This window comes from Trachypithecus francoisi, unplaced genomic scaffold (genome assembly GCF_009764315.1).
Source record: "Trachypithecus francoisi isolate TF-2019V2 unplaced genomic scaffold, Tfra_2.0 Lachesis_group1, whole genome shotgun sequence".
Lineage (NCBI taxonomy): Eukaryota > Metazoa > Chordata > Mammalia > Primates > Cercopithecidae > Trachypithecus > Trachypithecus francoisi.
The window spans coordinates 134,417,773-134,441,951 of record NW_022681454.1 but is presented as its reverse complement, the minus strand read 5'-3'; positions in this window follow the sequence as shown (position 1 = coordinate 134,441,951).

The following is a 24,179-nucleotide window of genomic DNA, read 5'->3' as shown; positions in this document are numbered from 1 at the left end:
TAACTTTCTAACTTCCAAATTAGAAAAGAGAAAAGGAGAGAAGAGAAAAGAAGAAAAGAAAAGAAAAATATTTCTTCCTGTAGAATGGCAGCATGAGGCAATTGGAGTTATTGAAAATGCACGATATGTCTTTTTGTGAAGTCTAAATTATAGTTACTGTGTCAAGTTACTGTCAGAAACAGATCACCTGGAGAGAAATAAGTGGTTTTGTTTTCTTTCTGTCTAAATATATGTGATTTATCAAAATATATTGTACATTTACTACTCTTTTTTCTTGACCATTTCCAAATATTGAAGAATTGATATATGTTGGATGCCAGGAGCTACTAGACAGTGCTTTCCAAACAGAACTGATGCTGAGACAAAAGGAAAACTACTAATAATGGAGAAAAAAAATAAAAAAATTAATACCCTATAAAGAAAAAAGTAACTGATAATAGATAAATAAAAGTAGCAACCTAAATTTGGCTATTACCACTTTAAAAAGTAAAGTTAGCTGGGTGCAGTGGCTCATACCTGTAATCCCATCACTTTGGGAGGCCGAGGTGGGTGGATCACCTGAGGTCAGGATTTCGAGACCAGCCTGACCAACATGGAGAAACTCTGTCTCTACTAAAAATACAAAATTAGCCAGGTGTGGTGGCGCATGCCTGTAATCCCAGATACTAGGGAGGCTGAGGCAGGAGAATTACTTGAGCCCTGGAGGAGGAGGCTGTAGTGACCTGAGATTACGCCATTGCACTCCAGCTGGGGAGACTCAGTGAGACTCTGTCTCAAAATAAATAAATAAAATAAAATAAGATAAAAATTTAAAACCCTCACACACAAACCTATAAATTAGGAATGTTCATGAACTAGTGGCAATTATTGCTAATAACAATGTGGATGCTGACTTCAGATTGCAGACCCCATTCTTAGATGGATCCTTTCTTTATACATTTGCTCTTTATGCTTGTAGTTATCGTCTCGATTTTGCTTAATATATCCACTATTTTTACCTGCTTGTCAAATTATTCTTTTTGTTTGTTTGTGTTTGTTTGTTTGTTTGTTTGAGACAGAGTTTTGCTCTTGTGGCCCAGGCTGGAATGCCTTGGGGTGATCTCAGCTCACTACAACCTCCACCTTCGGGGTTCAAGCTATTCTCCTGACTCAGCCTCCCGAGTACCTGGGATTACAGGTGTGCGCCACCACACCCAGTAAATTTTGTATTTTTAGTAGTGACGGGATTTCTCCATGTTGGTCAGGTTGGTCTTGAACTCCCGACCTCAGATGATCCACCCGCCTCAGCCTCCCAAAGTGCTGGGATTACAGGTGTGAGCCACTGCATCTTGCCTTGTCGAATTATTCTAAGTACTGCTGTTATTTTTTAGCACCCTAAAGCTTCATGGTGTTTTTATTTATTTATTTATTGAGACAGAGTCTTGCTCTGTCCCCAGGTTGGAGTGCAGTGGCATGATCTCGGCTCACTGCAAGCTCTGCCTCCTGGGTTCACACCATTCTCCTGCCTCAGCTTCCTGAGTAGCTGGGACTATAGGCGCCCACCACGCCCGGCTAATTTGTTTTTGTATTTTTAGTAGAGACGGGGTTTCACCATGGTCTCGATCTCCTGACCTTGTGATCCACCCACCTCGGCCTCCCAAAGTGCTGGGATTATAGGCGTGAGCCACCGTGCCCAGCCCATGGTGTTTTTTTTTTTTTTTTTTTTTTTAAAGCAGATGTCGACAGTTTATGTGTGGTTCCTCTTTTCTCTCTTTTTGTGATAGTTTTTGTTTCGCTCACTAAACTAAGTAGCCACAATCTAACCTGGGCAAATGACCAGTAATATATTTCAAAGATGGCCAAAAGACTAAGCTCCAAGGTCTTGTTATTGGAGCAACTCACCCTGGTGTCTTGTGACATATACTAAGCTCTGTGTACAAGGCATTAAGCTGGGTATTTTTATTGACTCTCTGTCATTTAATACTTGTATTAATTTTTTTGGTTTGGTTTTGTTCTTGACAGTGTCTCACTCCATCACCCAGGCTGAAGTGGCGTGGTGTGATCTCAACTCATTGCCACTTCTGCCTCCCAGGTTCAAGAGATTCTTGTGCCTCAACCACCCAAGGAGCTGGGATTACAGGGGTGTGCCATCACACCATCTAATTTTTGTGTTTTTAGTAGAGACAGGGTTTTGCCATGTTGGCCAGGCTGGTCTTGATCTTCTGGCCTCAAGTGATCGGCCTGCCTCGGCCTCCCAAAGTGATAGGATTACAGGCGTGAGCCACCTTGCCTGGCCTAATTCTTGTGTTAACTTTTAAGACATGTATTTCAGCCACAGAACCTGAGATCAGCTGTGATTAAAGTATCTTGTCCTAAATCACACACGTGACATAAAAAGAAAACCACCCATATCTTGTGACTTCAAGTCCAAGCATTTCACTAAAATGAGTTTAATGTCAAATAGTACTGATAAACAACACAAATGATATTTTATCTTGATAAAATCAGATCCTTTAGTCATCTGGAAGGTTGGATGCTACCACTGCATCATAGTATTTACATCTGGAGCTCTTGTTTCCCCACAGAGCATTCTAACCTTGACTTACTGAATATTCATTTCAGCCATGCATTATTACATAATGTACTATCTAAATAACAATGCAACACTGAATTGATAGTAATAAGAGTTTGAATCCTTGGTTATCTTCAATTTCACCTATCCTTAATTATAACCCAAAGAAAGGCCACTTGAGCTAAGTCTTAAAAGATAAGAAGGGTTGATGTTCTAGTGCAGATTAAAGTTACATACAATTTATTTGAAGGCCATGTCCTTTCAGCTTCATTTTGACCCACATGGACTCTATGTCTATTTGTTATGTGCTATGTGAAATCAGCCCGTTTTATTACCCAGATGTTACTGGGGACACTACAACCAGTTCTTGTGAAGTTTGAGTTTTTCCTCATTAAGGAATGAATAGGTAGAATATGAAAAATGTAGCCAAGGAATTAAGTGGGGAAAAGAGTAGCAGAGGAGAGGGCTTTGGTATAGAACAAAGAACTATGGTTTGAAGATCAAATACCCTGGTTCAAAACCTAGGTCCAGCATTTATTAGTAATATGATCTTGGGGCTCTTTAAACTTTACTGTCCTTATGTTCAAAATAGGTACCTTAGTAGCACTTAGAGCCCCAAACAATTTTACAATGCTCAAGTTCATGTAGTTTATGTGCAAATGTGTGTAAAATATAATAGGTGCTCAAAAATTATTAGTTTCTCTTTTCATGCATGTATATTTATTTCCCTATTCATAGTATAAATTCCATCAGACCAAGGTCTCTATTTTAGCATTCTTTATTAAACAAGGTTTAACCTGGCATTTCTCACACGATAGTGACACAGTAAGTAAAATGACATAAAATTTTAAAAGAGAAGAACAGATGGGTAGAGAGGCAAGAAGGGTTGATATAGTAGGATATCTTTTGTAGAGGGCTCTGAAATTTGCTTAGTTGAAAAATAGAATAGTTGCAATTGCAGGGTTTTCAATCAGAAGATTTTTTTCCCTAACCTGTTCAATAATGGATCCAGTTCCAAAGACCAGACTTAAAAAACAAAACAAAACAAATACATTTTCATTTTTGATTTATTTAAAATAGGAAAATGGGAATTTGTGCTATTTACTGAAAGATAGGGGATTCCCATGCTACATCATAGGTCACACATACAGCAACCACACACTTCAAACTGTGTTGGTAAATTTATTCCTCACAAAAACATTTGAAACACAAGATGTATAGAGAAACTCACAAATTAGCTAAGGTGAAATAATTGCTTTCATTTTCTTCTGTTTTTCTAAAAGGGCTGACACAAGCTGAGATGAGGAAATATGACCTCCTACACGTGTTTTCCATGAGGAATATGTTTGCTGTGCAGTCACTGAGTTAAAAGCAAGCTTCATTCCCTTGTGCACCAAGGTAATTTGGAAAACAAGCCAGAGAAGTCAGGACTGCTATTTCTCAGTCTGATTTAACCATTGACAGGCTATTTTTACATCCACTATGGAGATGTTCAGGTGAGGTAAACACCCCAGAGAATACTGAGGAAACACTTACTTTCACATGAGTAATAGATTATGATAACTCACATCTTCTAATAATATAATCTTGTTTTGAATTCAAACAACTTTCATACTATTTGGTATAGTGCCTGAATCTAATCCTATTTCTACCATCTAGCTTTCTCATACAGAATACCTAATGAAATTTTCCCTTCACTGTTACTTGAATTCAATTAAGGTGATGTTATCTCTGTTCCGTGTTCTGATAAACTAACTGAAGTATCACTTTCTCTGATAAATATCCAGGTATCTTAATGAGGTCAATGTCACTACTTGTTTAATTAACTTTTATTTTCCGTAATTCACATACTGGTAGTTTCCACTGGGATGTCTCATTAAAAGAAAGTGCTGTTATTAAATATAGAGTAAAAATCATTCCTGTATAACTCCATAGTTGAGCGTATTGAAGATCTTATACAATTCTTTCAATGAAATGTATTGTGAAATTATAAACTAATGCTCATTATTTCAAAGATACTAAGTAAAGTTGTGTCTGTGTTTTGAAAAAGAAATTATTTACCATGTTTTACCTTAACTCTTTGCTAGAAGCTGTCTGAATATTCTGATCAAAAACCTAGGTGGGATGCAATTTATTAACCATAATAGCTCGTTAAGCCTTGGATTACTCAAAATTGTTCATAAAATTGTTGAGCAGTTTAGTGTATTGGAAAGAGACCTTTAGCTTTAAAAGTGATATTACTGAATATGAAAATATAGAATCTATTGCTAATCCATGAGTAGAGGCAAATGTCCTCTGGGTGTGTATGGCAGATGCTCCTGGCAGCAATAACTTAACCATACCCTGAGGATGACCCTACATTCTAAGGAGAATGTGTGTTTGGAGTTCCAAGCAAGAAACCTGGGGGTAGCCAGCTGGAGATTCATTCCTTATCTATGAAGGACATCTGATCCATTGGCCTATCCCTTGGAATGCAGACCATACAGGGGATTTAAGCCCTTTGTTTGGGGTTAAATGGGGGTTTCTACATGGAGTGTGCAAAGTGAAAATTGCTGTATAGACCACATGCTTTTACAAAGGGTAGCATCTGTCCTGTCCAGCCCACTACCACTGGACCATCCCATACGTAAGTCTTCAATAAACTTGACATCTCATTTGCAGGCTCTGGGTCTCTTTTTTGGCCTCTCAGAGACAGGGTCATTCCTCATGGAGTCAGTAGGGGTCCAACATGACAGGGTCTTTAAATACTTTTTAAAAATCTAGCATTTATCTCTTTGATTATGTATGTCCACATAAAACCTTTAGACTCATTTTAAATCCAAAAGAAGAAACAAGTATCTTCTTTTTTTTTTCAGTTTTTTTAAATTTTATTTACTTTTTATTATTATACTTTAAGATCTAGGGTACATGTGCACAACATGCAGGTTTGTTACATATGTATACATGTGCCATGTTGGTGTGCTGCACCCATTAACTTGTCATTTACATTAAGTATATCTCCTAATGCTATCCCTATCCCCTCTCTCCACCCCACGACAGGCCCTGGTATGTGATATTCCTCTTCCTGTGTCCAGGTGTTCTCATTGTTCAATTTCCACCTATGAGTGAGGACATGCGGTGTTTGGTTTTCTGTCCTTGTGAAAGTTTGCTCAGAATAATGGTTTCCAGCTTCATCCATGTCCCTACAAAGGACATTAACTCATCCTTTTTCATGGCTGCATAGTATTCCATGGTGTATATGTGTCACATTTTCTTAATCCAGTCTGTCACTGATGGACATTTGGGTTGGCTCCAAGTCTTTGCTATTGTGAATAGTGCCAAAATAAACATACATGTGCATGTGTCTTTATAGCAGCATGATTTATAATCCTTTGGGTTTATGTCCAGTAATGGGATGACTGGGTCAAATGGTATTTCTAGTTCTAGATCCTTGAGGAATCGCCACACTGTCTTCCACAATGGTTGAACTAGGTTACAGTCCCACCAACAGTGGAAAAGTGTTCCTATTTCTCCACATCCTCTCCAGCACCTGTTGTTTCCTGACATTTTAATGATCGCCATTCTAACTGGTGTGAGATGGTATCTCATTGTGGTTTTGATTTGCATTTCTCTGACGACCAGTGATGGTGAGCATTTTTTCATGTATCTGTTGGCTGTGTGAATGTCTTCTTTTGAGAAGTGTCTGTTCATATCCTTTGCCCACTTTTTGATGGGGTTGTTTGATTTTTTTCTTGTAAATTTGTTTAAGTTCTTTGTAGATTCTGGATATTAGCCCTTTATCAGATGGGTAGATTGTAAAAATTTTCTCCCATTCTGTAGGTTGCCTGTTCACTCTGATGGTAGTTTCTTTTTCTGTGCAGAAGCTCTTTAGTTTAATTACATCCCATTTGTCAATTCCGGCTTTTGTTGCCATTGCTTTTGGTGTTTTAGACATGAAGTCCTTGCCCATGCCTATGTCCTGAATGGTATTGCCTAGGTTTCCTTCTAGGGTTTTTATGGTTTTAGGACTAACATTTAAGTCTTTAATCCATCTTGAATTAATTTTTGTATAAGGTGTAAGGAAGGGATCCAGTTTCAGCTTTCTACATACGGCTAGCGAGTTCTCCCAGCACCATTTATTAAATAGGGAATCCTTTCCCCATTTCTTGTTTTTGTCAGATTTGTCAATGATCAGATGGTTGTACATGTGTGATATTATTTCTGAGGGCTCTGTTCTGTTCCATTGGTCTATTTCTCTGTTTTGGTACCAGTACCATGCTGTTTTGGTTACTGTAGCCTTGTAGTATAGTTTGAAGTCAGGTAGCGTGATGCCTCCAGCTTTGTTCTTTTTGCTTAGGATTATCTTGGCAATGTGGGCTCTTTTTTTGGTTCCATATGAACTTTAAAGTAGTTTTTTCAATTCTGTGAAGAAAGTCATTGGTAGCTTGATGAGGATGGCATTGAATCTATAAATTACCTTGGGCAGTAGGAATCCAACTTACAAGGGATATGAAGGACCTCTTCAAGGAGAACTACAAACCACTGCTCAGCGAAATAAAAGAGGACACAAACAAATGGAAGAACATTCCATGCTTATGGATAGGATTAATCAACATCGTTAAACAAATATTTTCTTTTAAAATGATGTTAATAATCCCTTGAGCAGTTACTTTTCCTTATGAACACACAGATAGATGTTTATATGGCTATTTGTCTGTGCCTGAAATTTAAACATATTTTATCTAATGGGGAAAATCAGTCACACTAAGGAAATTTAAAAGTGAAGGTAAGATTGTATGGTAAGAGTCACATCAAGATTTTGTGCAACTTTTGCAGGCACATATTTTCACTGAACTGAAGTTTATGCAGTGAGACATATCTGAGGATAATTTTTTTAAAAAAAGATATTTCTCCTCTCCCCCTTTTTTCCCCAAAGTGTTTACTACTTTAAATATTTTAAATATCATTCTACTCAAGCCACCTGTTTAATGGTGGTAACTATCTGGAATTGCATGCTCATGATTTACTGGTTTATGGCAATGACAAAAAACAAACAAACAAAAACTGCTATCGATTTCATTAATTGCTTATTATCACCAAAGCCTGTTGTAGCAATATTCCTTAAGTATGATTTTTATTGCTGAAAAGAATATCAATATTCTGTGTATGAATATATGTACTACAGTAGAAACCTGTACTTTTAAATCTCATCTTTAATGCATTGAAGCTAACCTTTAACTCTGGATTAGCAGTTATTTGATGTCTCAATAATTGAAAAATTTTTATGCCTACTAGCCAAAAATTATTTTTCCCTTAGACATTGAGATAAGAAACAGATCAACTCCAGAGAATTGAAATTATTAAGTCATTTAGATTCATCCAACTTCCACCCAAGCAGCAACCATTCTAGACTAACAACTTCCTCCCTCCTCCACAGCCTGCTCCTACTTCCTCCCAGTAACTCCAAACTAAAAACAGATTTTGAAAATATAAACCAATACTTTAGGAAGAGAGTCTTTTCTCACATAACATAAATCTTCTAGAAATGTTAGAAAGGGTAGTTCATGAGAAGGAGAATTGTTTTTCCTGGGCTTATGGATTTTAATGTTAAAACTAAAGCAGAGCAATTACATTCTTCATAAAATTACAATTTAGTGACTTCTGACCTTTTCCTCATCCGGTCCCCAAGTATTCCTCATTCCAATAGTAATAGCATTGGGGGGGGAAAAAAGGCCCACATTTACAAGAATTTAGCTTCTGGCAAGCATCATTTTAAAGAATTTACTTCCTGGCTCATGGTTTACATGACCTGTCTTTGGTTGCTTATTTCTTTCCCTTCACCCTTCCCCCTCTCCTCTTCAAAGCAAGCTGCATTTCAACTATTGCATTCACTGCTGCTTCCTGCCTTTTTTGCTTTCTATTTTCATAGCCATGGGAATGGAATCTACTCAGAATTATCTGGTCAATATCTCCTCACTCCCCATCTCCATCCACCACTGCTGTTACTGCTATGCCAGCCACTTTTGACTTAGAGAAAAGCTAGCATAACTAATTCAGAAGTAAATGTGCATCATAAAATACTAGTTGATTGAATCCTTTCGGTATTCCTTGTTTTTAGAAGCTGTTAGTGCCAAAGAAAAACTTTAATTATGTTAATACCTAATTTTTTGTGAGGATGGGGGGACAAGTATATAAAATACGTGGTCCTACTCTTAAAAAATTATTGTATTTATTTCTATTGCTAATTCATACTTCTTGTACTCCATTATTTTAATAACAACAACAATAACTCACTCAAAAGTTACATGTATGCTGAATCAAATTTCCATTATTTATTTTACTAGGAAATGAGAGAATGAACTTTTAGGCAAAAAATTGAGGAAAAAAATGTGTTAGTGGAGGTAAATCTCAGTTTATACTATGTGTATTTGAAAGTTGAAGAACAACACACAAGAGAATTACACCAGAGAATGTGGAGAAACATTTTACTGGCTTTACTTTTAGGTAAATAGGATTCCTAATTTCTCCAGTTTAAGAAAATTTTCAACTAAATGTGAAATTACTAACTTTAAAACATTCATTCAAAAGAAAAAGAGTAACAAAAATTTAGCCTGGAAATCATGTTTTATGTTATCTATAACAATTTTTTTCAAATTAGAGTTTAAAAACCACCTGTTTTCAATATGGTAAGTCAAATTATGCTACCAGTTATTAGACAATTATGCTCCCAGACTCTATGGCTCAAAAGTAAAAGCAGACACCAGAGCCCATGGCAGGGTGAGGGAGCAGTCACTCCCTCTGTGTCCTTAGAAAGTGTTGCAAAACCTGTTTTTCTACAACTAAGTAAAATAACAGTTCCTGGAAACAACTGCAGCTGAGAAGTCCCTAACTGACTATAAAAGAACCACTCCGCACAAGCCAACCAACCATCAGCCACCTGGAACCAGCCAACTAAGAGAGAGTGGTGATTTGGATCTTAAATGCCATCTGATTAAGACTCTGTTTCACACTCCCCTGACTCTTCCTGCAACTTTTGCCTTTTAATCTCTAACTTTCCAATCCCCAACCCCAGAGTGCTTTATTGGTTTGCACCAAAGGCTGTGTCTCCCCAGTCTGCAGACTGTTTTAAAAAAGTAAAGTTCTCGTTTTTCCTCCAAAGATCTCATGGTCTTTTGTTAACAGGTACAATAGAGTACAATTGTCTTTTATTTAATGTATGAAAAGAAAGTAATGCTTTCCTTGTTTTAGTTTTGTTAATATGATCATCCTCCACTCTTGTTCTCTGCTCTTTATGATCTATTTTCTTGTTTCTATTTCTGCTATGCGTGATTGGTTATCTTCACAATTTTCTACTCAAATTCCAAAGAAATAATTCCAAATTCATGCTACCAGATTTGCTGACTTAGATACCACTGTCCGGTAAAATCGGTTGCCACTTTTCCAAGGGATATCCTAGGTTCTCCTTCTTCAGTAGGTTTTTCAGCAGTGTAGTTTCCCTTAAAACACTTGAGTGGACATAGCAACTTCTGAATAGGACAGGTTTTGAACAGTGGAGTATCCGTGGGGGGACTGCAAATAGTTTTTTGAGCTGAAGCAAAGTTGTCCTGAGAAGAAAAATGTTGGAGATGAGGCTAGAGAAGCCTCATGAAAGTCCTTGCATGTGATGATGGGCAATTGGAAATTCATCCTAAGCACTAAGGGAAAATTGTTCTCATTGATTTGTTTTCTAAGACCACCAGAGCGGGCACAAAAGAACCAGCGACTAGGCAAAGGGTAGGAGCAAAACTGCAAGTTTATTTTGGTCACCTAAGGTGTGGGGAAGAGGTCTGTCGGCCTCCGGCAAAGAAGGCCGACAGAGTCCCCCGGTGGGGCTCTGGGACGGAGTTCCTGCAGTCCTGACATCCCGACAGGAGTGGAGGACTGAGGAAGGCCGCGCGTGGCGTCCCTCCGGAGCCGCTTTTCTAGGAGTGGGAGGGCAATAGGCGGGGCATGGGCGTGTCAGGGGGCGTTCCGCAGGTGCGACCAGGTAAATCTTGGTCTCTTTGGATTGACATCACCTGGTGCATGCCTAGTTGGTCTGCACCTTCCTGGGTCGCCGGCTGCATTTTCGCGCGCGTGGGAAAAGTTGAGGGGGGATGAAGAACCCGGAAGTGCACCATCTTGCCTCCGTTCGTCCAAACACTCCTTACCCCACATTTGCATTTAAAAACAGACATTCATACAAGTTAAATGTATTCCTTCAACTTCAAGCATGGAATAAATAAGTTTCAGAGTCAGGAAAAAGAACTCAATTGTCTTTCTACTACATCAAAATTTTGTCATCTCAGCCTAAATCTACCAAGGTAAGGTGCTCAATATCGATAGTTATTTTCTATGCTTAACTTAAATGGAAGTGTCTTATGTCATTGTTTCTTTTTAGCAAATGATTTAAGATCTTAAAAATTGTCTCATATACTGTGTTCTTAATCTTGCATTTTATTCTTTCATTCATTTTTTGCTTATGATTTTTTCATTTTTTTCTTGACATTTTCTGACTTGATTTAGATTAATGTCTTTTGTTCCTTGATGAATTTAAACTTCTACATCTATTTCTATTCTGAGTGGTTACTCAAAAAATTAATAATTTTATTTTCCTGTTGATGTCTAAAATTAATAATACTTCATAACCCAAAAAATAAGCAAGTTTATAAGGAATCCTCCCTGTTTTATCCTAAAATCATCTGAAAATTTACCTGCAGGAAATTATTTTTAAATGCTTTAAAAATTTTTAATAATATTTTCTTTTCAGACAACGTTATTGCCTCATTATTGCTAACATTTCATACAGTGTAGATTTTAACACTATACACTAATCCATTTGTAATAATAATACATCACTTATCTGTCCTACATGTAACTGTTGCAAACAATATGGCAACTGAAATATAATTCCTACCTCATAAGGTATATGCTTTAGTTTCAATTGATATGATATATTTATTTACTCAATTAGTTACAGAAATGCAATATATAAGATTTTTCAAATGCTTGCCATCTTTTAAAAATTTATTTTAGGCCGGGTGCGGTGGCTCAAGCCTGTTATCCCAGCACTTTGGGAGGCCGAGATGGGCGGATCACGAGGTCAGGAGATCGAGACCATCCTGGCTAACACGGTGAAACCCCGTCTCTACTAAAAAATACAAAAAACTAGCCAGGCGAGGTGGCGGGCACCTGTAGTGCCAGCTACTTGGGAGGCTGAGGCAGGAGAATGGCGTAAACCCGGGAGGTGGAGCTTGCAGTGAGCTGAGATCCAGCCACTGCACTCCAGCCTGGGCGACAGAGCGAGATTCCGTCTCAAAAAAAAAAAAAAAAATTATTATTTTTTTTCTGATTGGTAGGAAATCCTTTTATAAGATGATAACCATTCAAATTTTTGTCTTCTGTGAATTGCCTAATCATATCCTTTTAATATTTTCTGTTAGATTGCTGCCTTTTTCATGTTGACCTAGAAAATTTCTTTACATATTTGTGCTCTAATACATTCTTTCAGTCTATGGTCTAATCCTGTTTATAGTATCATTTGTCAAAATGAAGTTTTAATATTAACATGGCCATACTAGAGTACATTAATAGTAGTAGAATTCTAGTAATGTTAGCCTATTTGCTCTATTTTTGTTTCTTTTCATGTGCTAAAACCATGCATCTCTAGAAGATGACCACACGCACGTATACACACACATATATATATACCCACATATACATTCTTTTACCAATTCTTATTTTTAAATTCATCCTGGATTTACATTTTTTTAAATTTACATTTTAATACTTTTCTTTTAATATATTGTAATTTTAGAAATTAAGAACTTTTTTTAACTATTGCTGGAAATTTTTCAATGATTACTTTTCCAAATATTGCTTTGTCTTTATTTTCCCTATTCTCTATTCTCAAATTCCTATTAAAAATATGTTGACCAGGTGTGGTGGCTCACACCTATAATCCCAGCACTTCGGGAGGCCAAAGTGAGAGGACTGCTTGAGTCCAGGAGTTCAAGATCCACCTGGGCAATATAGGGAGACTGCCATCTCTACAAAAACTTAAAAAAAAAAAAAAATAGCCAGGCATAGTGGCCTGAGCCTGTAGTCCTAGCTACTTGGAGGCTGAGGTGGGAAGATCACTTGCACATGGGCCCTAGAGGTCGAGGCTCCAATGAGTTGATTGCACCACTGCACTCAAGCCTGCACAACAGAGTGAGACTCTGTCTCAAAAAAAAAAAAAAGTTGGCCTTCCACTTTACCCTTTATATCTCTTAATTTCTGTTTCATATGTCTCATCTCTTTATGTCATTTTGCCGCTTCTGGAGAGTTTCTTCAGATTTATATTCTTGTTCTTCAGTATTCTTTTCCCATATTCAGTTATTTGGCCTGTCTACAGAGTATATATTTTTCATTTCTATATATTCAATTCTAAAATATTGTCTGTTTTCCTTTTCATATCTGCCTATTTTTATTCACTCTTTTTCAATATTGGTTATCTTCATTTTTCCAACACTTAACAATTATATTCATAAATTGCAAAAGGATATTTTATACTGTTCTACTGTCTCAGACACTTGGAGAGCTAATCTTACTCTCATCTGTTGACTTTACTTCATGGTACATTGCTTCTCCTGTGGTTCAAAAGTATGTACAGAGATATCATTTCAAAGAATTTTCCTTTCCTCCTGACAATCCTCATTGCACTGGATTGTGGAAGTGTTCCTATATAATCATTTTGCTTTGCTTTTCCTACTAAGTAGTTCAGGATGGCTTCCCCTAGATAAATTTATTCAATGTAATTCCCACATTTATTCCTTCCTCCTGCCTTTACCTTCTCCAATCCATGACAGAAACTAATTGAAGTTTTCTCTTCCTAAAGAATACCTATTAGCATGACAAACATCCCAAATCTACCCATATTATTTTTTTTCTAATCCAGTTTGGGACACCAAGCTTGCTAGGAGGATGGATATACAGTTCAATACACTTACCAAAAAAAAAAAAAAAGGTTTTTAAATAGAGAAAATACTGCATTTATTCTTAATTATGAAAACAATCATTAAGAAGGCAATACACTAAATAACCATAATAGGAAGGAATATTATTTATAGCTGTGACAGTTGAGATTCTATATCAAAGTAATGATTCTCAATTACTGCCTCTTTAAAGAGAACATTTAAATTTTATGGACTCTCTGGCAGACTATTTGGAAGTAACTCATTGATGGTGCTACCACTGGACCCTGTTTCTAAATCTTTAGACAGTGATATAATCTTAACTCTTTCTTTTCTATTCTAAAATAAATAAACAATGAAGTACATCATCTGAAATATTTTGGTTTGTATGTAATAAAGTGGTTGATCTATTTTAGCCATACAACTACTGTGTTTTTTGACATGGTTTTTCTCCATCCAATTTTAAATTAGATTACATTTCCTGAGAGTACACACATCCCTGTTTGGAGAAGGAATGAAATGTGGTTGTAGTCTCAACTGAGAAAATCAGCCATGTATGAAAAATGCTCACCAGTAACGTAGTTAATGAGAATCCATTAAGATGAAAATAGGTTTGATTTTCCCTTCTGACATAAGTTCCTTATTTTAGGTAATGCCTCTCCAGAGCTGTAGATGTCTTCCCAAGATACTCCATCATTCTACACAGCATTTAATTCTTAGAACTCACAGTCCAAGACTGTTATCAGTCCATTTTCACACTGTTGATCAATACATACCCCAGCCTGGGTAATTTATAAAGAAAATGAATGGACTCACAGTTTCACGTTGCTGGGGAGGCCTCACAGTCCAAGCAATCACAGTCTTACACGGCAGCAAGCAAGAGCGAATGAGAACCAAGCAAAAGGGAAACTCATTATAAAACTGTCAACTATCATGAGACTTCTTTACTACCACAAGAACAGTATGGGGTAAACCTCCCCTATGATTCAATTATCTCCCACCAGTTTCCTCCCAGAGCATGTGGGAATTATGGGAACTACAAGATGAGATTTGGGTGGGGACACAGCCAAACTATATCAGTGACTCATCTAGAATTTTATTCATAAAGGTTTAAACAATGGTTACATGTACAGTTATAAGATCATTCTCATTTACAAATTTAATGTTTACAACAATCCTAAAAGTCAGGTACAGCTTTTAAGCATCATTTTACAGATGAAGAATCTTTCCCAAGATTACACAGCTGGAAAGTGGTACAGTGAGGCTTTGACCCTCATGTTTTGCCTCCAGATCCCCTGCACTTAGGGGTTGTGCTGTACTGTTTGTTGAGTGCAACTGGTCATTTCACTATATGAGAAAATTGTAGCTACTCTATCGAATTGAATGATCTTGCCTGCAATTTAGATTCAGGTCTAGTCTTTGTGAAATATTTCTGATGAAAAACTTACTGATATGATTAATTGTATCTCTGTTAGAGTTATTTTATCAGACTCAATATTTGCAAAAGCATTGGAAAAAATCTATTATCCAAGTAATCTCTTTATGCAGGAACATAAGTTGGGTATTGATTCTCCCTTAACTTATGACACCAGAACAAAACTGATTAGAAAACTTAGGATTTAATCCATGAATTCAATTTTAAAAAAAGAAATGGTTAATTGTGTTAATGCACATTCCTCCTTGTAACATGCAGATGTTCTAAAGTAATTGAAGAAATAAATTTTCTGTCTCCAACTGATGAAATGTACTCACTACTAGTTGGTCCCCCTGCTGCAACTTTTTATTTATCTGACTGTAGGAGCTGGGAACCAGTCAACCAGTATAAGAAACTCCCCCAGCTAAACAGAGGGAAAAATCTTTTTATAAACTGCAGACTCCAGTGATCAGTGTTATCATAAACTCTTATGATGAAAAACAAACAGGCACTATGCTACATCCATGAGTTTAATTCTAATGTTTGAAGACATGCTTGTCATTATCATATAACTCAAGTTACATAAAATATTATTCAGATTCCCTAAGGAAACATTTCAAACTGTTGTATGGTTAGGTTCTCTCATTTCCCAAAAAGTAATTAGAAGAATGAGTAGTAGAAAAATGGTATGCTTGGCAAATCTTTGACTTTCACACCCCCATCACCCATTTTTTGCATTTAACCTGATCATTTGCTGGCAGCAGATGGGTAATAGGATGAAAGTTTTCAATATGGTGTGGTGGGGATATATATTTCCAGACACAACGTGAAAGAGTACAAAGCAGAGTTCTTAATGTGATTAACAAAGAGGCATGGAATCTGCTATCAATCTTCCTTGTTACTGTCGTAGTACTTCGAGGACTGTTAAAGAAACTTTACAATAGCTGAATACATGTTACACATACAGATGAAGAAGTGCCCTGGGCAGTGTAGCAAAATTTACTGCAAGTGCATTTTTTGGATTTCTGCCTTCTGAGTCACTACTGTCAGTCTGACATTTTTATCTCAGAAGTCTTCCTACCTTAATGTTGACAAGGCAAATAAAGGCTCTGCCATCAGTCTATAACAATATTTGCTGCATTTGAAAATATTTCCTGAAAAGTATATTTCACTGATATTAACACTAAGTTACAAGATAAAAGTGTATTGTTATCTTTTAAATTCCTCATTCATCTTCCATTTTTGTAATTGTAGACAGAAACTAAAGCATATTTCTATCACAGTAATTTTATTTCATTTATGTTAACACAATTTAACCTATGAAGTTTTAGTTTTGGTTATGCATTAATCTCTGGTTTTAATAAGAATCATAATATTAAAGGGCTGACTTTAAATGCCTGAATTTCCTGAAGAGTCTTAGAATAATGTTGATGCATTTTCTACACAGGTAAACAGTGGAAGAATTTTCTTTGCTGTTGTTGCTGTTTTGAGATGGAGTCTCACTCTGTCTCCCAGGTTGGTGTGCAATGGCAGGATCTCTGCTCACTGCAACCTCCGCCTCACAGGTTCAAGCAATTCTCCCGCCTCAGCCTCCTGAGTAGCTGGGATTACAGGCACCTGCTATCATGCCCGGCTAATTTCTGTATTTTCCGTAGAAACGGGGTTTCACCACGTTGGCCAAGCTGATCTCGAACTCCTGACCTCAGGTGATCCACTCATCTTGGCATCCCAAATGCTAGGATTACAGGTGTGAGCCACCGCGCTCAGCCTAACAGTGGAAGAATTTCCTTCAGCTTGCATTACTGCTTAACTAGGGTCCTATTTAACTCATCAGTATTTTTAGTTTCAATATGGAAGAGAAAGAAGATAAAATTAAGAGCTTTGGTGGAGGGTCTGGCATGCATTCAGAGAGATGGAAATTGAAAAAACATGAGTGACAGGCAATATACATTTTGGAGTGAAACAGAGAAGCTAATGTACACCGTTTCATTTAACATTAATAGTCCATATAGAGTAGGGAGATAGAATAATTTCACAGTATGTATGGAAGCTCAGGCTAGAGATAAAGAAATGTGGAAGAAGTTTGAAAGGGAAAATACTGAAATTTGGAAATCCCAAATAGAATTTTGGCTCAATAAGAGAAAAATAGAAAGTTTATTTAGCAGTAAGGCAGGTCAAAATGAAATTTGATAGATTGTGTTTGTAATGTATCCAATTTTGTGTGTGTGTGTGTGTGTGTAGCTTTCTCCTGCAATAGTCGGAAGATGAAGGAAAAAGTTGAGAGATTAAGTGGGAAGTTAGGACAGACAGTCGAGACTATGGAAATTCTGGTCAATCAGAAGAGTGGAAGATCAAATCCCTGGCTTGAAGATTGAGGACAAAATCCAGCTTATGAGAGAGTAAGAAAACTCAGATTAGTAATGTAAGATCAGAGAAGAAATTTCAGAAATTATGATGTTGGAAGAGAGATATTGGAATAATGATGACAACGAATGCGTAGCCTGTTTATATTACACCATAAACATTATATCGTTGTAAAAATTCATTGACATTTAGAAATTACAGAGTTGGGGGTCTAATTATGAAGTCACCATATTTAAATAAGGTTTGATGTTTATTTTTAAAGGTTATACTTACTTACAAAGTTCTAGCCCTAATTATCAAATATATTCTTGGATATTAATTTTACTCAAAGGTTATTTGAAGGGCACAAAATTATTTTTATGCATCCTTATTTCACTCAAGGCATAAAACCAGCTCAAACTATTTGCTAGGAGAGGACAGTGTTTTCCTAAATTAGGAGATATTATATGGATGGGGATAACATTTTTTCTTACCGGGGAAAAGAGAGAATCAGGCATTTTTTATATTTTTTAAAATAATAAAGTTACCCTTCCCTTTAATTACATATTTTTTCTATCTCATCCTTCTCCAAAAGTACTGGTTGGTGTATTTGCTTTTTATATTCATTAGTGACCATTTGGTAAGTAGTTCACCTTCTCTTAGCTTTTTTTTTTGTTTGTTTTTTGCTTTTTGCTTTCATACTTTAATCCTGCTGACATCTTTCAATGCATAATGAAAAACAGCTCTGCACTTTGGGAGGCCGAGACGGGCGGATCACGAGGTCAGGAGATCGAGACCATCCTGGCTAACACGGTGAAACCCCGTCTCTACTAAAAAAAAAAAAAAATACAAAAAATTAGCCGGGCGAGGTGGCGGGCGCCTGTAGTCCCAGCTACTCGGAGGCTGAGGCAGGAGAATGGCGTAAACCCGGGAGGCGGAGCTTGCAGTGAGCTGAGATCCGGCCACTGCACTCCAGCCTGGGCGACAGAGCGAGACTCCATCTCAAAAAAAAAAAAAAAAAAAAAAAAAAAAGAAAACCAGCTGTGCCTTTTCCTGGCTTCCTTTTTTCTCAGTACGATGGCAGCGGATGCTAGTTGACTTAGTAAAACTTGAAAATGTCACATTGCTCTTCATTCTTGGATGAATGCACATTCGTGAATATAGCTGTATGCAAAAGCAATTAAAGGCAGCCTTAAAAAGCACCATAACCAAAGTCACCCTCAGATGATATTCCCCAGGTGGTGTATTCAGAGCAACCCATTCCTAGTATTAAAAATACACATCTTCTTTGTCTCTGAGAATGATTAGCAATCACTTTTAGTAACATTTCTTGTGAAACAAAATGATTTCTGTAAATAAATCTTAATTCCAAATCACTGAATTCACTCAGAATGTATTTTTCCTCCAAAACGAGGGAAACATATCAAAAACATAAAATAAGAAGAAACAAATGGACAAATTATTTAACACAGATATAAATTACAACATAAACCTTTGTTGACTCGTCTAAAACAAACATGAATACACGCACACATGCATACACATATGCATGCAACTTTAACGTACCAGATTTTAACAATAAATTTCAATGCAAAACCATATTTAAGAATGTTTATGGTGTAATGGAAAATGTTTACTCATAAAATGACATTGATTCTATGTTTAATAATGTACACCCCCCCAAAATTGGCTATATAGAATTACAACAACAGCAATATTGTATTATTATTTTTTATTTAAATAAAAATAATTCATTACACTTATAGTGGCTAAGTGTTTTGTTATTGTCAATATACATTTTCTGGTATTGCTATAATTTTTATTGATGATTTTATATTGAATAACATAGAATCTCATGTTTATATAGGGTGCTTTATAATAAAATTCTTTCACCCACCATTACTTGATGTCTATTCTAATTATTTCAATATCTGTGCCATATATAAATGGCATATTCTATTATTTACAATGTAAAGTTGAGGAAACCAAGATTTGAAAGCCTAATATTTGAAATCACAACATTATGAAGTAAAAAATAAAATGCTACCTAAGCCTTCTGACTTTATATTCAGAGCTCTTTTCTCATCATATTACTTCATCCATGTATCTAGTTTAATTAAATAAATTTTCTAAATAATGTTCCTTAGAAAAATTAAGCTGTTGAATAAGACTATTCTAAAGTCACCAGTGATGAAGACAATGACTCAGTGAATATCAGCCATAGCATTGTGAAGATCAATGCATATCAGCCACAACACTGTGTGGCGTGATCTCTAACTTTGCAATACAGAGAAGTCTTTGAAATCTGTAAAAATGCCATATTTGAAAGAAGTAAAGTACTGATAAGTACACCCAGGACTTGTTCACAATTATTAATTAATCAGTCATATGTAATGGAATGACATAATAAAATGTACAATTAACTTAAAACTTTAGAGAGAAAGCTACATTTCTATGTACATAATTCAAATGTATCAAATAATGTCATTCTATTTAGAGTCAGCATTTAAGAGTACCCAGACAAAGGAATTAAAAGAAAATTTCCTTCTGATAATTCCTAGTGGGCCAAAGAAAGACAAAAAGCTTAAAGTGAGCCTGTAACAGAAGCTAGACATGGAAATTAGTGCAGCTTTAAAATGTGATCATTCTCTTCAGGAAAAGGTCATAAATGAGGTTCATGTAAGTGAAGCTTAAAATAAACAGTTCGAGCTTCCAAAAGAAATGCATCTTGGCCACACAATCACTCAAGGGACCTACCAGGAAGCTCATTAAAAAGACTGCCAAAACTTGCTCTAGAGGCAATAATAGTGAAGGGTTAAGTGTGTGAACTCTGAAATAAGACAGATTGGGTTTAAAGCTCAGCTCTCCCAATTTCTACCTAAGTTTGCATAAACTTATTTCTAAGTTGGCATAATCTTAGAACAACATCTTAACCTCTTGTGCTCTAGATTCCTCATATGTAAGATAGGAATGATAATGGTAACCTATACCATGGAATTGTTGTAGAAAATAAATGTGTTAATAGAGTGAAAACAAATGGATTGAGTACTTGGCTCCATCTATAGAAATAACTTCAGGCTATGTAGCACTCTGGGGATAGTGAAATTAATAGAGCAGCTGTCAACAGCTGATATCCCTGATGCTTCCACAGTATTCCCCACTAGCCTGCAAAATAATATGAAAACCAACAATTAGATTGCACTGAATGTATTTCCAAAGGTATTCCAATCTTAAAAAATAAAATGAGAAAAATGATTTTGAGATATAGAAATAAATATGAATGGCTAAAAAATACTACAATCAAGATTGAAAAAAAGTGAAACATTGGAAATGTGAATTTGTAGCAAATAAGAAAAAGAAATTTGAACATTTTTAATATATAAAACACTTGATAAGTTAGTTAAAATGAACATAATTTCAAGAGATGGACAGATGCTTCATAAAATTTGACATATAAATGGGCAAAGAGATATGAATACATTTTCCACTGTATGGTCTAAAGTTAAACATTAAAACACTGTAAGAGAGCATTATTGATCACTACAAACGACAAAAATTTTAAATAATTTTAAATAAACGTGTTTTGCCATTCATTTAAGAGACTAAGAACGAATAGAGAAGAAGATATAAGGCACTCTTGTATTTTTTTGGTAGAAATATACAATTAAAATAAACTTTCCAAAGGGCAATTTGGCTAAATTGATCAGTAATCCAAACATCTCCATACTGATTTACCTATGCATTCTATTGTTAAAATTTACCATTAAAAATGACCAGCTTTAGAATATTATTTACAATGTTTATAGTTTTAAAAACATGGAAACAAAACAAGAATACTTCAATAGATTGATTAAATATTCTGAATATATATATAAATGTAATAAAATAGTTACTATGCAAAAAATATAAATTGATATTTATTATGGTTTAGAAAAAAATTAATGAGTAGGTGGTCTTCTTTAAAAAATTTATAGTTTTAGACACATTGATAATAAAAATGAGAGTAATTATTAATATCTACTTGTCCACATACATACAGGCTTGCTTAAGTGACTGTATATTGCTAGACCAACTTTTAAAATTGATTTGAAAAATCAATTTTCCCCAGACGGAAACAACTAGAACCAATGCCACAAAAACATTTTTAAAAACTGACTTAATAAAATAAAATTATTTTAATGAAAAACAGACACTCAGTATTTAGTGAATTTTATTTTCAAAGTAAAAGTTGTAAGTAGCAACTAACTATAGAAAATTAAGTTTGAGAAATGAATACAGATAATCAATTCTGAAGGATACCAATTTTTTGAGATGTTTAGTTCATTTATATATTTAGAAAATAAACATCTGTGGTCATCGTTATCATCAGAGAAAGCATTTTAACAGGTATTTTCCAGAAATAAGAAAATACATGGGATAATTAGTGGATCAGAGAACATTTCTGTATGCTAATATAAGCGAACAGTTTTACAGTGCACTAGTTCCCCTGAACAACTCTCTTTTTTTTCTTTTCTTTTTTTTTTGAGACGGAGTCTCGCTCTGTCACCCAGGCTGGAGAGCAGTGGCGCGATCTCGGCTCACTGCAAGCTCGGCCTCCCGGGTTCACGGCATTCTCCTGCCTCAACCTCCCAAGTAGCTGGGACTACAGGAGCCCGCCGCCACGCCCAGCTAATTTTTTTGCATTTTTAGTGGAGACAGGGTTTCACCGTGTTAGCCAGGATGGTCTCGATCTCCTGACGTCGTGATCCGCCCGCCTCGGCCTCCCAAAGTGCTGGGATTACAGGCGTGAGCCACGGCACCCGGCCAACTCTTTTACTTTAAATCTAATTTTATTAATTTCTAGCCTCTTTGAAAGCCACTATTAATATAGTGTAAAAATTATATACATCGACATTGATGTTGAGATCTAGTATTTTAAGATCCTACCAGAATCAAATCTTTGTCATTAAAGTAGACTATATATAGTCTCTGTGACTTTCCCTTTCTCTCACCAAGGTGACATACATAAGGCATTTGTTGCATGATTTAATTAGTTTGGATCCAATAAGTAAATTCCCCTTACCTATGCCCTTTCTTTTCCAAATCATCTCACGCAACCATGCTCTACCTTACCTGCAGTTTTCAATGGAAGTTAGAAGATTCAAGCGGTCTGGACTTTCTTACTGGCTCAACATGAAATATGGGTAAGTTGGTCCCTTTTCCTTTGCAGAATGTTATATAATTCAGAATAATATCAAACTGTTTGTGCACACCTGAGGAATAATATGAGGTTGTTTCAATAGAGTCATTCTTTTCTGTTCCCTGACATCTTGGTTCTTTCTATCTCATAGTAAGTACAGTAAGTAAAGTCACTTAATAAATGTAAGACCTGAGCTATTCCTGAAAATAGCAGATGCTGTTCTCTCCCATATCTTTTTTCACCTTTTCCTAGACTTATCACTTCTCAACCACTTTGACTTAAAAGTCAAAAGATCTACCTAAGAGACTTTAAGCGAGTCATTTAATGATATTCAGTGTCTCTGTAAGAAAAATAGTATTAAATGGCTAGATTACAGAGTTCTTAGGAAAACTTAATTGAATTACGTACCTGAAAACACTTTATAAACTGTAAAGAATTCAATAAGTTGGTAATATCATAAATGGTTCTTTTCTTTGTTATTTCTTTGTTATTCCATGATAAAAGCATTATTTTTATAGACTTTCACATTTCTGTTGCATAACACCATATATTACAAAGCCATTCAACATTTCATTCATGTATGAGACTGTACGCCAGATATGACATTTCATTCAGAAGTACTGAATGAAATAATGCAACCATTGTCTAATCCTGTTTTTTCACTTTAGCAAGTTGCTTATTGAGAAGAATGCTTTAACATGAAAAATGACTAGACTTTTATCAGTTATGCTTCCACAAAGAATATTTAAAAAGCAGTCTTTTAAAAAATGACGTGGGTTATTTATAACTTCCCGTATTCCTTTCATCTTATTGGCAACACAATATGTGATATTTTATAACCCCTGTAATTTCCATTATCAGTCTGCAACTCTGCATTTCTTTCTTTGTGGACTCATATATTTTCAAATTATTTATTCCTCCCAAGGTATAGACATGCAGTTGAAAGAAAAAAGTAACGTTAAGGCTGAGCATGAGTAAAAGTGGTTCAGTAAAAGGCACATAAATCTCGCCTTTTCCTACCCATGTCATGAATTAGAGTATCACCAAAGTTTTAGAACAACTTTTGAAAATACTGAAAGATAATTTCTGTGGATTAAGGGTCATCTTGCAGACTAAAATGTCAGTTTCTTTTCTACCTTGCTAATATTAGTTCTTCTTCACTCTCTATTCCAGGGAGTGTTTAAATGTGTTTTGAATAATCCTGTTTTGCCATTCATTTGAAGTTTTCCATGAAGGCTTGAATTCCTCTTTTTTGGATTTTTATTTGTTTTCAGAAATTAAGCAATTCACATGGGTTTCTTTTGATAATAACTTTTCAGATGTCTTTGTTTTTAAGACTATTGTTTCTATAAACTTCCCTAGCCTTTATTTTGTTTCTTTCTACAACAATGGGTTTCATTTGATTTTTTTAATTTATGATTCATGCTCTTAAAGATCACCATCTTCAAACTTATTTCCTTGAGAATGTTCCAGTTTCACAGATTGTATTTATAAGACTATAACTGGCACTCTAATATTATCTAATAATACTATTATAATGCTCAACTACAGGGTGTTCAAAAAGCATTGGATCCTAGAATTGTTTCTGTGTAGCTGTTCTTTGGAAGTAAAGCTCTGTACACTGACATTGAACTGAGTCTAGAACATAAATAAATTAGTTTAATTCACAATTTATTATCTTCATGAGAGAGCTATATATTTCTGTCAATAGCACTAACTCACATTTGACTGTTCTTAGAA